Source organism: Mus caroli, chromosome 16 (assembly GCF_900094665.2).
Source record: "Mus caroli chromosome 16, CAROLI_EIJ_v1.1, whole genome shotgun sequence".
Classification (NCBI taxonomy): domain Eukaryota; kingdom Metazoa; phylum Chordata; class Mammalia; order Rodentia; family Muridae; genus Mus; species Mus caroli.
In genome coordinates this window covers 46,593,458-46,605,083 of record NC_034585.1, presented here as the reverse complement: position 1 = coordinate 46,605,083, position 11,626 = coordinate 46,593,458, and the positions used below count along the sequence as shown (strand labels likewise).

The window sequence follows — 11,626 nt, the reverse complement described above, 5'->3', positions numbered from 1 at the left end:
TGAGCATTATAGAATAATGCATCGGACGACGGCAACAAATAGAATTTGTTGAATTTCAGCCTATTAAATGAAAATGGGTCTTTTGAAATCAAAAGGGACATTTCTAGGGGGATGAACAAGAAGAACCCTACTTTATTTAATTCCCACAAGGAAATACATAGAAAAGGCTATGCTAATAGGCCCTAGCACTTAATGTGAATCCATCAAGAAGATCAGCACAGATAGGAAAATTTAATTTACACTATATGAATACACACATTTACATGTATTATAGGTATTTTTACATAGATAATTCATAGTAATGGTCCCTTTTGACTTTTCCAGACATCCTTAATGTTATTTTACCCTCCTCTTTCCTTTGCACTGACTTCCTTTCTTCTTCCTAGTTAAAGCTCCTTTCCTTCTTAGATCACATATGTCCTGCTACTCTCTCTCTCTCTCTCTCTCTCTCTCTCTCTCTTCCTGCCTCACTGCAAGGTCCTTCTTCACTTCCCTGGTTTCTGCAGTTATTCCAGAAATACATAATCACATCTGAATATTTGGACCTCGGGATCTCCGATGATTGAGAACATGTGATGTTTTGTCTTTTTGATTCTGAATTACTTCAGTTAATATGATCTTTGCCATTTCCATTCATTGACATGGAAAATCCATAATCTCATTTTTCTTTACAGCTAAACAATATTCTATTGCACATATGTAGCACGTTTGCATTATTCACTCATTGGTTCACGTACATTTAGATAGTTCCCAGCTATTGTGAGTAGGATAGCAATGAACATTACTTGAGAAAGTATCTGTGAAGTCGGATGTTTGGTCCTTTGGGCATATGCCAGTGACTGGCATACTTAGGTCATAGGGTAGATTTATTTTTAACTTTTTGAGGATTCTCCACACTGGTTTCTAGAGAGAGTGGCTGCACCAGTTTTCAATCCCACCAACACGATTGAGGGGTCCCTGTCGGCCACACCCTCTCTAGCAATTCTTGTTGGTTGCTTTGTTGACCTTTGCCATTTTGACGGGAGGAAGATGAAATCTCAAAATGGTTGTGATTTACATTTCTCTAATTGCTAGTAAAAACAAATATTTTTTTGAGATAATTCTTAGTCATTTTAATTTCTTCTTTTGAGAACTCTCTCTTCAGATCCTATGCCCTTCTCTTTGAATGGGTTATTTTATTTTTTTGACTCTTTGTCTTGTGAGTTCTTTATAAATTCTGGATATTTATATTTATATTTGTAGCTAGCAAAGATTTGCTCCCACTCATGGGCTTCCTCTTCGCCTGCTTCATTGTCTCTTTAGCTATGCAGAATGAGCTGTACTCCAGTACTTGACTGGGCAGCAGGGAGGGTAGGAGGAACCGAGGACCTCATCTACCAGCCAGCCTCATCACTGAGCTCGTGAGCTCCAGGTTCAATAAAAGACTGCCTCACACAAGAAGGTTGGCGGATGATCATCAGATCAAGGAAGCCACCTAACATCAACCTTTGATCCCCACATGCACATGCACACACTGACCCACACTCTTTTTTATTTCTCTCTTTGTTTTAGTTTTATGAGGCTCTGCTTCTCAGCTGTTGGCCTTAAACCTCGTGAAAATGGAGTCCCAGTCAGAAAGTCCTTTCCTATACCTGCATTATGTAGACTACTGCCTATGTCTTCTTCCAGCAGTTTCTGCATTTCAGGTTTCCCATTGTGTGGTCAGTCTTTTGCGTAAGGTAATACAGATTGAATCTAATTTCATTTCTCTGCATGTGGATCCAGTTTTCCCAGCACCTTCTGTTGAAGATGTTTTCTTTGCTCTCATGGATGTTTTAGCATATTTGTCAAATATTAAGTATCTATAGTTATGTGTACTCATTATTTTCTCCCACCGGTCTGTATGTCTGTTTTTATGCCAATACCATACTGCTTTTGTTACTGTTAGTATCATATTTGAATAATAGTAACATATCTGGGGAAGTACAATGGTAATCCTGCTAGCATTCTTGTTGCTCAAGATTGCTTGGACTATCTATGTCTTCTGTGGTTCCATATAAATTTTAGAATAGTTTTTTATTATTTTTTTATTATTGTGTGCTATTGTGCCATTGTTTTTGGTTGGAGCCAGAGGGAAAAGTTAAGTCTCTGTTGCTGACTTTGGAAAAGGGCCCAGAGGACTTGAGCTGGAGCTAATCTGAAAGCCTCTTCCCTGATGACTGGTAATGCTGGTTCCAGAAGACACCATGCAAGCTTTCAAAGCATGAAAGCAACCAATAGTTCTACCCAGCTATGATGCTTATAAACCACAGCAACAGTCAACGTGACGATACCATCCTAAGGGTTCAATAGGGTACACATACCTTCGTGGTAACAAACATCTCTCTAATTGGCCTTCCTGCCCACTTAACAAGAGGGAACTTATGCCTGCTACTGGAAACAAGCCAGCAACCCAAGGCTAGTAAAATCATGGAAGAGAATCACTTTAGTAAACCAACATAATCCCTAATTACATTCTAAATACTGGTTCTTATTATCCATAGATAAGCATAATTTCTTGCCTCTTACCAAGCCATTTCTTTGCAACAGAGAGAGGTCAGAACAAAGAAAAACCATAACTGGCCAAAATGCAGACTTGTTGAACCCAGTCCCAACTGATATATCTATAATACAACTCATGCATTTAAGGCTCGGGGATCATTGTGAAAGAGGACAGAAAGATAGTAAGAGCCAGTGGCTATCCTGGGGGCCAGTCTTTATTGTTTTAAAAGATCATGTTCACCTTGTTTTTATAGCTGACTTATATTCCATCATATGGATGGATAACATTCTACCCATTACATAGATAGATAGCATTCTACCCAAGCAGCCTTTTCTTCATGATCCCCTACTTTATTTCTAAATTTTTGCAGTGACAAACCAAGGCAACACTTTTGTGATGCTCCCATTAGTGAAGTCAAGTTCTTACAAGCGCAACACTAGTTTTTAGGAAGCTGTGGTGCCCTCCTATAAATGTTTCCTACACTGGTGGTAAGGATTGAACAAGCACAGATTTATGGTGCAGGACACTTCTCATAGTCTTTCCAGGGATTGCTAGTGTTACGTGCCTTTGGCTTGTTAAAAAAAAAAAAGCAACACAACAAAAAACAGAAAACTCAGAGATTCTTCAGAATGAAAGACTGTGACATGTCAGAATTGCAAAAATTGGTACCAGGACACTCAAGATCATGTCCAATGATTACAACAGAAATCAAATCTGAAAGCCCGGCTCCTGGGTGGTCCCTGCTTGAATTACTAAGCTGGCTTTGCACGGTGTGGTTTAGGTTTTAATGCCACCGAATAGCACTACATGTCTGTATTTTTAATGTTTTCAAAGACATCTTAGTATCCGGGCCAGTACACAATGTTTCTTTAGTCAACCTCTCTTTATCATAGCTTGGGGCTTTGAGCTTATTATTTTGATCAGACTCCCACTCTGGGGACATCAGGCTGAAATGACAGCCTCCTCTTCATTTTATGTCAGCATTTTCTCTTATAAGGGAGAGCAACTCGAGTCAGACATGGGTGACACAGTGATAAAACCAAGCAGGCGTAGAATTTTTTAAGACATACGCATTCACATGCACACACACACACACACACACACACACACACACACACACCACTGCTTCTTTTTTTGTGCCACGTATCCAACTGAAATGGGAAGATAAAGACCTACATCCACACCCTTAGAGGGTGTGGTGACAACTATTAATGACAGATGTGTCAAATGTTATTTGAGCTCCTCAGGCCTGAAGTTCTTGATAAACTTGGGTTGTAGAATTACTAAGCTAAAGGAGCACATTTAAACTGAGACCAGTTTTGCTGTAGACTATCTTAACAACTGCTTTAAGTGTCTCAGTCAACATCTATGAACTTTTCAGAGGTTTTGAGTGCATATGCATTTTTAGTATTCTGGTTTAGTTTCTTACAGATGAACTGCTGGGAACTTCAGAGTTTATTCACACAGCAGACATTTTTTTTTAAAAATAAATTCTCGCTCCATTCTGGTGGATGCACCAGTCCCAGGAAGAGCCAGGTCTTCCAGGCTGGGGAGTTGCTTTTCTCTGATGCCACCTGAAATGACTGCGTGTCCTTAAGCAGGAGCCTCAGTTCTGTCCTCAGGAAATCATGTCAGTGACTTTAGCACAAATACAGAACGGGACTCATGCATCTCATGGCTCAGTGAATAACTTTATTTCACAAATATGTCCGGCAGAACGTCAATTAAAGATTAAGATTATTATTGATGTCTACCCAGAATATTTTCTCAAATTATAAAGAAAATTGAGATGTTGTGAAAGAAGGCGTACTAGATTAGTCCAGAAGTTCCTGCCTTCAATTAAATCATTATAAATGTACAAACCACTAACATAGGTACATTTTTTACTTTGATATACAGCAATCATACATGCCTCTCTCTCTCTCTCTCTCTCTCTCTCTCTCTATATATATATATATATATATATATATATAGTATAAGTATAATATATATATATATATAATGCAGTATGAATTCAAAACTTAAGGATGCCAATGTGCCAAGAGCAGCAATCAGCATAATCAGAAAGTATATTTAGAGTCAGACATGGTGGTCGCACGCCTTTAATCCCAGCACTGGGGAGGCAGAGGCAGGTATATCTCTGGGAGTTTAAGGGAAGTCTGATTTACATAGCAAGTTCCAGGCTAGCCTGGGCTATGTAGTTAGACCCTGTCTAAAAATCTCTGGGGGTAAACAAAAAAATCTATATTCAGCTGGTTCACATGGAACTGAGACAGGAAGGGAGGAATTTTTCTCAAACCTGGAAGATTTAGGACATACCAAAGGACCAGTGCAAAGCTCAATTCCTACCAGAATATGTTCCTTTCCTGGGGACAGACCCACGGTCTGTGGATGGTCTCAGGAGCCTGATACTATGTTTCTTGTGAGAGTTCGAGGGAAACATAATAGGAAAATAATCTATTGCTCTACTTTTTACTTCAGTGGCTGGCTAAGTGGGGTCTGTTTATCTGGCAGCTCTGGCTGTGCTCAGAGGGAAGTAGGCAAGTGAGAATTCCCTGGGTTCCACTTAACCGCCTACAGTACCAGGCAGAGAACGCCAGAGAGTAAAGCAGGTAAGGCATTTGTAAGATCCACTTTCACCGTGTTTAGTACTCAGAATCGCAATTGTTTTCGTTTCCAGGAAACAGTAGGGAGCTGGGAGGGCTGAAGTACAGTGTTTACTAGGTCTGGATGCTAAAGGGAAATTTTCCTCTTCTGAATATTAGTGTGTAAGTGCCTGTGCAACCAACCACATGCGTAATAAGCTGAAGTGGACTTCTTGGGAACCTATATGTCCTGTGGTGGTGGAGAGAGGATGGCATGGGAAGCTGATTATCAGTGAGCACCTGGGTGGCGCAAAATGTACCGGATGTTCTGACTTATTCCCCTGAGCTGCACCTGACTTCCAGAGACAACGTGGACAGCTTCCAAGCCATCCTGCCAAAGCCGGTCACTTTCTTCGGAATGGAAGATAATGGATACGGTTTCAGAAACACTTAGCTTCTCCATGGCTTCTCAGTTTTCCTGGATCCCTTGGCCCTAAGAGAGCTACTGTGTGTAATGGAAACGAGCTCTGAAGGCCATGTGGGTTTCTTAGATAACCCATACAAGCTAGTTGATAGGAAAGGTGGGTCTGTGGAGCAGAAACTCATGATTACCGCTCTCATCATGAACACCAAGCCGCGTCTAATAAAGGGCAAGGTGCGATGGCCACGCTGAAGTAGAACTGCTAAGCCACAGACCTCTCTCGGGGGATTCAACTGGTATGCTCCAATATTAGAATAAGTAGCACCAAATGATTCATCGTCTTGCTTCTTTGCCTCCATGAGATATTCCTGAACACTCAGCAACAAGAAGGAAACTGAAGAAGGCATTTCAGTTCCCCTGATTGCCTCAATTTTCTCCACCACGAAAGGGCAGAGGCAAAGAACACCTTTCCAACGTCCCGACCGTCCGGTAAAAGCTGATTGGGAAACCAACGGCTTGATTCTTTCCCTTTTTCTCCCACCAGATGAAATCACCCTCACCCAGTTCACTCAACCCTGCTTCTGTTTGATGATAAGATCAAAGGCTTAATAAACCACAATGAGTAAGATGTGTAACCTCAGGGAAGGGGGAACAGGGCTCCAGCATTGGGGGGTGGTTCCAAGGAACACAGGTGGCAGGGACAGCTACCCCATTTTCCCATGCAACTCCCTGAGATAGGGCAGGGCTGCTCTTGTTTTACAGGGAAGGGGTTTTCCTTTTGAAGCTCCGTTCAAGGCAAAGCTAAGAATAATGTGATACCTAGGACATGAGGGGAGATGACACGGATGATTTAGGAAGCAACATTGTCCTCACTTTGTCTCTTAGATCCAGCCCTCTCTTTCCTCTGAGCAACCCTTCAGAGCAGGGATTCTCAGCCCGTGGTCCTGTGCATTTTAGAGCAGTTTCACTCTCAGCTCAAGATGCAGTTCCCAGGTAGAAAAAGCTTGTCTCTAGCCTTGACTCTGTTCTGTCATAAAGGCTGGCTAAACCCCGCCAGAGTCAGTTACCACCGGCACTTTCAAATGTGTGCTGCGTAATTGCTCATGGGTAACTCGTGTGTGTTGGAGTCAGTCCCAGTGAGATTTGACCAAATAGCATCTATTTAAACCAAGAGGTCAGAATATTACTAACGTAGCGTTTTTAGGCCAGCTGTGTCATCTGAAAAGCTCATGCTGACATGGGGTTTCTGAGGGGCATGCGCAGTTTGATAATGGGGGAATCATACCCACTATCGTATCCCTTCTTACTTTCAATTCCCCCCCCCCCCCCCCAGCATTGGGCCTGGGGAGACTGCATCTCTGATTCTCATTCTGCATGCTGATATTACCTCAAACTCTGGCATTTTGTATCAGGCCTACTCTGATCCCTGGTTTATCGTTCCTTGACTCAAATTCTGGGACTGCCACTTCTTGATTCTGGAGCTAAGCAGGATATCCCTGGGCAGATATGTTCTGTGCTCTGTTGGCCTCATCTGGAAAAGTGGAAACTTGGTCCAGGTCCTTTCATTCCATTTAACTTTGTAGTCAGGTTGTCCTATGATTTTTCACGTTAAACTGCCCCACACAGACCTTTCATGGAAGATACTTTGTTTTTGTTTTTGTTTTTTCCGTATCCCTGCAGATTCTTCCAATCAACTTCAACGGCATTCACAATGAGTTGGGTCTCTCTTATCACACAAAATACAGTCCCTTCTCTTTAGAAGTCCCTGTGCTGTATGTAGGCTTTATGTGAGAAGAGTCAATGGTAGTGTATACAGAATGCTAGAATAGTCAACCTCTGTTCTAAAAGCCCTTCTCAGTGAATGCTCCTGGACATAAAGGCTGGCTAAACCCCGCCAGAGTCAGTTACCACCGGCACTTTCAAATGTGTGCTGCGTAATTGCTCATGGGTAACTCGTGTGTGTTGTCCTGTCATGATGGACAGGATTCTTCATTCCTCTCTCCCATCCCCAATCCCTCTGCATTTTCTGTGTGGGAAAGTTTTATAATTTTGACATTTCTAGTTTGTTTTTTCTGTTAAAACTATTGTGATGGTTTGATACACACATAAAGGTTCTTATAAAACAGTGTACACTCAATCAAAGGTAATTGTAACTTGAGAAATATTTTGACATCATAAGCAATTTGAGTTATTTGTGCCCTCCTGTATCATATACAAGACATGATGGGCTTATATCCTTTGTTTTAGCTACTCTGGTCTCATTTTCATAAGTGTGAATGGAAATAACACCCCTTTAGTTACACAATAAAACGTGACACCATAGATGTGTCAGTCAGCTTTTCATGATTATATTGTTTTAAAAGTACCTGAGAAAAACAACTTATACAAAAAAAAAATATTGCACTTAGTTTCAGAGATCTGTGGTTGTTGTGTTTTCTGAGTCGTGGATATGACTGGATATGATAATGATGAAGAAGGGATCCTAGATAAAGCCTCACTGTGCCATTGAAAGAGAGGAAGAGAGGGAGAGAGGAGAAGAGAGAAGGCACAAGAGGCAGACAGAGAGACACACAGAAAGACACACTCACAGAGACACAGGCACACACATAAACAGACACACAGATACAGAGAGAGAGGAGAGAGAGAGAGAGAGAGAGAGAGAGAGAGAGAGAGAGAGAGGTGTCAAGGCTAACTTCAATCTTCAGAGGCTTACCACCAACACACTTCCATCTCTAGCCAGGTTTCACCTTCCAGAGTTCTAACACCTCCCACTGAGGTGTCAGGTTCAGACCAAGTTTTGCTATATATCCGTCTTTGTCTCCACCTACCCCCTCCCTTCTTCTCTCCTCCACCTCTAGTGTGTATGTGTTTGTGTTGGGGGTCAACTTGTGCCACTGTTTAGAGGTCTGAGGAGTTGGCTCTTTCCTTTGACCATTCGGGTCCTAGGGATTGTCCTTGGGTTATCAGGCTTGGCAGCAAGCACTCTTACTCCATGGAGTCCTCTTGTTAATTTGAGGGTCAGGCATTTAACACACAGCTTTCCAAAGGACATTTGAATTCTGAAGCATAACAATAATATATTTAGCACAGTGCAGAGACCTCACCACTCTTTCTACTCTTGCATCTTCTCTCATTCAGGTTCTGTATCCTGGCACTTCTTAGCTTCTTCCACTTGAAAACTTCTAGAAGCCTCAATTCTACATATCTGTTCAACAATGTTCTGTCATATGTAACTTTATCATTTTATCATAATTTAATATCGTGTCAATTTTCTATGTAAACCTTTTCTGCTGGGTTACTTTTCTTACAGGTCACTCTGTTTTATCTTTTTTTTTTTCTTGTAGTGTTCTGTCAACACCCACCCCTGTGACCCCATGATGTCCACTCACACCTTCATAATTTCATCTCTTGCTATCTGCCTGGCTATTTTCCTTGATATTGGATTCCTATCATCTTTCAGTTCTAATCTTATGAATATCCTTTGTTTTCTCAAAGTTAGAATGATTTTTCTCACTCCAGTTTGTTTGTCTATCATAAAACTTACTGTTATAAGCATTTTAACTCTCTCTCTCTCTCTCTCTCTCTCTCTCTCTCTCTCTCTTTCACTCTCACTCTGTGTGTGTGTGTGTGTGTGTGTGTGTATCTTTCCCACTGGACTGTGAGCTGGTGAAGGAAGCGATTACACCTCATTTGCATTTGGCTCCTTTAATATCTCACACTGCAGCAAAACAAGTGGTTATCTGTCAAATGTTCGTTGACCCACACTACCTATGTGTAGTGAACAGGAGCTGCCTGAACCAAGAGGCTTCTTAGAAATACCACAGAAAGTAGTTTTTCTAGGTCACCAGCATCCTCTGCGATGCTGAGGGATTGCTGAATGCTTCCCAAGGGCAGAATGAATATGATAGCTTAGATTCATCACAGTATCTATCTGAAATAAAACACTAAGTCATGAGCTCAAACAGAGGCTAACATTTAATGACTTACAAAGCCCAGAAAGTAAGCAAGCCATCAGGTCATATGCAAGACAAAGAGATCAGTAAAAATAAGAAATATTGAACTCACCTTGGTTATGATTTTTGTTTTTTAGTTTCCACACATAAGGTAGAATCCTTATTTAAATTTATGGTTATGGAAAACCGGCCATTTCCATTTTCAGCACAGTTGGGTCGGGCTATTTCCTGTTATCAATAGGAAGCTGCTGTACAATTAAATGGATCAATGATGCAGTGAGCTAAATTAGTTTTTTTATAGTCAAATAATTGGACTAGCTGTGCATTCTACATTATTTCAGTTGTACAAGCATGATCTTTGAATCTACCGTGTAGCAAGATGCCTGGACTGCTTTAGCCTATTGATTTGAGAAGCAGTAAAAGGTGATATTTAGGAAGGGCCATGGAATAGTATCAATAAAATGGTTCAGGGGATACACATCTGACACGCAGAGTGGCTTTATGTAGACTTGATTTTTTTGAAGAATAATTTACAAATCTGGCCTAATTCAACTAGCAATATGATAATAATGTAGCTTAAATATGTACCTTAAAATACTGTTACGTATCTCCTGATTTAAGTTTGGTTTGCAGAACATTAAACTGCTGTTGTCAGCGGTATGTGAGTAAACTGGCTGTTTGTCTAAAGGTCTGATCTGTAGTGATTTTTCTATTCCTGTGGTGTAAACACTCACAATGGGCTGGTGGGAAGTTACCAACAGTTACCTAGCTCTCAAAATTTCTGAATATCAAACAACCGGCTTCAGAGGTGGTAGGAGCTGACTCTAGAATCCTACTACAAGCTGATGCCCACATTGGCAGGAGATTCACAACCATGCATGTCTAGCACTAGGAGGCTTTAGAATATCCCATCACTACCAGTGGCTATATGAATATTTTGTCCTTTTACTAGCACATTGGGATTCATGGGTAGCGTACCCTGCAGAAGATTTTACAGAAGGTAAAAGAAAAGTGACTGGACAGGAGGGAAAACATAACTCTATCACCTTGCCGGAGAAAACCCAGGATGAACCGTGACTCAAAAGCCACACAGGAAATTCTTAGCCGAGAAATTGTGACACAGGAAGAAATAAGTCTGACCTTTGGCTGTAACGGTTGGCACAGAGTTTCCAAATAGTTTGCAGTTTCCTAGAACTTTGAGGTTTTCATGGCTACATGACGAAATCCCTCAAAAAAAAAAAAAAGAAAAGAAAAAGAAAAAGAAAAAGAAAAACAAAAGAAAAGAAAAGAAAGGAAAAAAAGAAAAAGAAAACCCTAAATGAAGGGGTGCTGAGGTTTTCAGGTGGGGGTTAGCCATGAGGAGGGCCAGGGCTTCTCACCCTCTCTGATGTTCTACCTGGTGGACTTCACAGTTTGGGTAACAGAGTGACAGTCTGGATAGCTGACAAACAATAGAAAGTTCTTTAGCTCATGGCTCCGACAGAGAAGTCCAAGAGCATTCATTGTTCTGACCAGGGCCTTTATGCTGTCACAACTCGTCAGAAGGGCAAGGGGACATGTGCAAGATGGAAGAAACTGGCTGTTGGTGGGGACAACTCCACATATCTGGTGCCAGGAATATTGTGAATATATTCTTACTAACACACCTGGGACTGGGATCTGGTTGGCTGGACTTGTGGGCCAGGGTTCTTCCATGCACAAGCCTTTGAGAGGAGCTAGGGAAGGTAAACCAGGGGCCTGTGTGGAAACAGGATGCATGGTCTTGATAAGGGGTGTGGTGGACACCGGGTGAGTGGGAGGAGCTGCGGACCTGAAATTCTTCTAGGAAGGCCTAGCTGGGAGAACTTCTTCACAACAGTGAAGATGGTGACAAACTGTTTTCTAAAGGTGGTGCTTTTCATTTCTCTTGAGTTTTTTTTAACATTGTGTATTAATTTAATCTATGGTTCTTATTAGGTGGTACAAATATTAAGGCATTCCATAAACTACTCGAGAAGAAAAATGAGTTTAATTTCTCTTTAAAAAAAAATCTCTTCATGCAGGGTGTGATGGTGTCCGCCTTTAATCCCAGAACTCGGGAGGCAGAGGCAGGCAAATTTCTGAGTTCAAGGCCAGCTTGGTCTACAGAGTGAGTTCCAGGACAACC

The 11,626-nt window shown here is 41.4% G+C and overlaps 1 long non-coding RNA gene across 2 annotated transcripts in view; it reads left to right on the top strand.

Annotated features, from left to right (window-relative positions):
- Nucleotides 1–5,114: 5,114 nt before the first annotated feature.
- The window catches only part of LOC110311504, a 16,547-nt gene continuing 10,035 nt past the window's right edge, over nt 5,115–11,626 (top strand). The window contains exon 1 of one of the 2 annotated variants that reach the window (XR_002379965.2): nt 5,115–5,133. This is a non-coding gene — a long non-coding RNA (uncharacterized LOC110311504). Of the gene's footprint in view, nt 5,134–11,038; nt 11,205–11,626 lie in introns of those variants that run through there. The other variant, XR_002379964.2, reaches the window with a different exon arrangement.